Below are 4,933 nucleotides of genomic sequence, written 5' to 3'. Positions count from 1 at the left end.
AGTTCATTGAAAAGAAAGGTTTGTGATAATATTGTTTAGATAATTAAATGCTTATAGATTGTACTCTGAGTAGCTAACTTAAAGATAACAATATGCAATGTATTAATCATTTTTACCCTCCTATGATCATGTTTTGAAATTTTGTTTTATTTTTTATCTCTAAAATTAAAAAAAAAGATTTATGGTTTCAAGAAAGTACAAACACTTTTGCAGGTCATTCAAGACTCCCTTAATCAGAGTCTTTGGAAAGAATCCCAGAAAACTACATCCTTAAAAGTTCCACAAGAAAAAAACAAAACTAAATAAAATCTTCACAGGGGATTCTTTGTTACTTCTTTCTGAAGTGTCTAATAACTACTATGGATATTATCGAACAGCACCTTACTGTGGAGTCAGACTGAAATATTTAGAATGAAAAACACTAGAATTCACTTTGGATTTATTTCCTCTTCAAATACACATGAAAATATTAAAATTGGAAGGGGAAAATCAGCATCATGATGTGTTTGTGGGCTTACATTTATTATGAAAACAATATAACCTCACAGCAGTTAGTGAATTCCACAGAAAAACTCTGTGATCCATGTAGGTTGTCCTTGGAGTCCATTCTTTTCCTTAACATATTTTAACTATAAGACTTCAAATAAAGAATTAAGTAAAGAAAGCTTAAGCTATATACTTCTAAGGGAAATACTTATAAAATTTATTTTGTAAAATATTCATCTGGGATAAAGAAAATTTAAATTTCTCTGCAATTAGTACGGTGCAGCTTTACTCGTAAGACCTATATCAGCTAAAGGTGGATAACAAAATCTTATCAGTGTAGAAATCAGACATGTCCACACTGCAGTATAGTTATCTCTGCATTACCCAGTCGACTCAGACTTTGTTTCTCACCCTTAACTTTTCTTCTGTTCTCTGAAGAATTCCTGGAGCTTACTTTTAGGAATGATGCCTGTACCCCAAGCTGGCATCCCTAATCCAAGTCCATCTCATATACTTTCTGGACTCTACTGGGTATAAATCAGTGAATTTGGAAATGGATAGTGGGCATCTGTTGCATCCACAATCAGATTATCAGCACAGCAAAGTCTTGGTCAGTATGCATACAAATTGTGCACCTTTCACCTATTACTGGGCTTTCTCTGGTCCACTAGCTTCAGCATTTCCTCTCTTCTCCTCAGGGCTCAGGAATCTCATGAGTTTGACTTCAGATTCGGCCAGTGATGGGCCCTCCTCAAACATTCTTCTTTAAGACTCAGGGGTCATGGTAGAAGTTTACATGATATCTTGCAAAAGCTTATAGTCTTTTAGATTATGCAAGGCTCCTAAATATCTGTTGAATTTCTATATATTTTTATTTTGCTTCTACCCACTTACCTGCCTTTGCATTCCTGAAATGTAGAATCTTTGAGGATCTTTCAGAATGTGCAATCTAAGGTCTAGCCAAGCCTGTAATAATTCTCTCTTGTCAACACTTTCAAACTTTTCTGTCCTTTGAGGTAAAAAAATTGCCCTTAAATCATGTATTCTTTCCCATTCACTGATTTATGAATTAAACTCTGAGAATTCCACAGATCTCAGCCCTTGGAGATCACCAAAACCTTTGCTCATTCATAAAAATTGGCATCAATAACAGAAAGTTTTGCTTTCAAGACTACTGCTTCTACTTCGAACTTTAGAAAACATGTAATTTGAACCTAGAAGATAAACAATGACTTGTTTTGTTTTGTGATTCTCTCTGGCTTTGATGGCATTCATAAGGAAAACCTTCATGGTTGTGTTTCTGTTAGAAGTATAAGAGGTATGAAACATCATAAGGAAAAGAAACTTAACTGAATGTTTATCAAAATGTTAAACACAATGTTAAACACCAGAGGAATGAGCAAGAAGAAACGTTTTCTATTAAACATTTTTGGGGCTGGGAAGATGGCTCAGTAGAATAAATACTTGCCTGACACGTGCAAAGGCCTGAGTTCAATCCCTAGTTCTGCAATAAATAAATAAATAAATAAATAAACAATAAAAAATCTATTAAGAACTTCTTTTATATATTTTTCTACTATTTGTCTAACATTGAAATAATAGTTGACCCCTCATAAAAAATGAAGTTTGTGAGTGACAAAGATCTAACATAAATCAGCTTATTTATAACACAGACAGAGGGTAGGGAGAAGTAGAGGGGAAAGAGGGACAAACAGGGACACAGAGCAGCAGAGAGAAAGAGACTGAGCTATCTCCAGTGATCAAAAGAAGAAAAAGGATTTCTGGGCTTCAAAACCAGCTGCAATGCGTCCGGTTTATACCATTAGAACTATGAATGTTTCTAATTGTTGACACTTGGAATTTTGTGGGTTGGTTATGTAAAATACTGTAATTATGAAAAATTGAATTATAAAAACTTGCAATTAAGTCAATTACTTGATTGTACTTTCCTAATTATTTTCATGTTATCTATTTCGTATTTTAAAATGCTTTAAATCCATTGTATTTGTATGTTGGCAGCGCTGCCTAATGATATGCTACTGGGAATCTCTGTCCAATTCACGCTCACTGACATCATCTTAGTAGTTGGAAATCCGTTGTGGTAGGAGAAATTACACTCCACAAATTGACAAATACTACAGTCAGCCTTTTAAAAATGAAAAAACTAAGGAACTGTCTGCTAAGTACAAGATTTGCTAGCATACTACTGTTAGGACTCTCTTTTTTCTAGTATCCATGTTTTTTCTCTCATTCTTTTATGTCTCTGGTTCATTATTTCTCCTTTCTATTGACCAACTGTATCTGTGCTTTCATCCATGTGGTAAAAACAGACACTAAGAAGTTTTAATATCTGCAATTTATAGCAAGGCACTCAGAGGCTACCAAAGCAAAGACCAAAATAAAAGGCAATTTCCAGATTATGATTGTGGCATGGATAATCCCAAAGTTACAGATTGTATTACCATAATCACCTCATTTACTCAGAGATTGCCCTTGAAGGAGATTGTCATGTAGACACTAGGTGTTCCAGTTGTTCCTCTCATGGTGTCTGTCTTGGTTACTTTTTTTTTTTTACATAAATTAACCCATTTATTATAGGCTAGGGATGTCTCAAATAGTAAGAGCTTCTACAGGTCTTTCAATTCCTTCAGTCTTCTGATGGCTGACTTGACTGTGACCGCCGAAGTGGTATTGTAGGTCCAGGAGCCACCAGCCACAGTTTTCATGCCGGAACCACAGTGCCAGATCCCCCCAGCCTGCCTCTTCATATTGGTCTTGCCACAGAAGAAGCAGGTGTACTTGGTGTGCTGGCTGATTTCAATCTTCTTCACCATTTTCTGGACGGAGGCACCATAGTGAGTCCCGTATTTACCGACAGTACCGATCTTTTTGGTGTGTTTAGCCATGTCGATGCGAGGAGGCCCAAACCCAGAGAGCCCTTAGTTACTTTTCTCTTATTACTGAGGCAAAATACCCAATGCCCAGAATTAAGGAAGAAAAGGTTTATTTAGCTCACAGTTTGTGGAGGTTTCAGTCCATACTTGGCTGGCGATAAGACAGAGTGACTCATGGCAGAGGGCAACAGTTCATGATGGTGGAAGATTGTAGAATCAACAAGAGCAAAAGGGAGGAGCTGAGAGCAAGCCTCTTTCCCTCCTGTATAGTGTATGCAGGCTACCCGCCCTAGGGCAAGTATAGCACTCATACCCATAAACCCAGCATTGGACCATGAGTCAATCGTCAACTCTAGAAGCCTGCCCCATGGCTGTCTGAGGCTTTGATGGGAAATCTAGACACAAACTTTACAGTGTCTTTGTTGTTCTCTCAATTCTAGCTTCTACCTACTATGCTTCATTCAAGCTTAGGAGTCTTTTGTGAGCAGCAAAGGGATAGCTTGGTCTCTTCTACTGAAAGTAGGACTTCAGCAGAAATTTAAGTGCAGAAGCTGTCATTTGGGCTGCCCAAGGAGGACCAGTAAAACAGACATTCTTTTTGAAAACAGAAAGATCGTAAAGGCAAGTTAACATCTTACAAACCCCAGGAAATTAAAAAGAGCTATTTCCGCAAACTCTTGCATCAGTTAATTTGTTGAAAAATGCATTTTATAAAGTCTGAAGTTTTCATTTTGAAAATTATTACAAAAACTAGAGACACTCTTGAGTTTTTCTTCCCAAGAAAAGCAATAAAAAACCCTTTCAGAACAGAATGATGTAAAGGAAGTCCTATAAAAGTGATGCATCATTCCAATTACTTGACAATATTGGCCATCCTCTCCTCAACCTCACAAGGCTGAGGAACTGCCACAGTGGTTCCCTATTGGGTTCTGTCATATGGGAAGACAATTCCAGAGCTTTCAGTCTTTTCAAAAAAATGTAGTCATCAGTTGACTTCCCTAGTAATCCATCGCGAACTGATAACACAAAATATATATTGCTCTTCCAGTTGACTTTCAGCCTAAAATTATTTTCTACAACTTTATTAAATTAGAAGGAGATATATAACAAATATATGCTTGCTGATTCATAAATCTTCAAATGTGAGGTGGTCTCATTTTTTCTTAATAATTTTCAAATCATAGGAAACATAAATTAAAAATACTCTATGCTATGATGCAACACAAACATTTACATTTTGATTTCTAAAATTAGAATTCCTATCACTGACACTAGTGTGGCCCTGGATCCTGCCTGCTATTTACTTTATCAGCTACAAGATGTTCAGAGAACTGGGCCAGGGCTCTTTTCTCCCTTCCAAATCTCTCTGCACAGTTCATTTATCTAAAAGAACAGAGTCCAGTTTTTCAGAGAACTTTAATCAAATCCAGAATCTTTTCTAATGTGCATCTGTAGTCCTTCATGCACTGCCAGCTCTACTGTAGAAGGCAACAAACCTGCAAGGAAAAAGTGAAGGAAAGAAAGTCAGACGTCCTTTCTGCAATAACTTTAGA

Source organism: Octodon degus, unplaced genomic scaffold, assembly GCF_000260255.1.
Source record: "Octodon degus isolate 3935 unplaced genomic scaffold, OctDeg1.0 scaffold00004, whole genome shotgun sequence".
Classification (NCBI taxonomy): domain Eukaryota; kingdom Metazoa; phylum Chordata; class Mammalia; order Rodentia; family Octodontidae; genus Octodon; species Octodon degus.
This window is presented reverse-complemented; position numbering follows the sequence as displayed.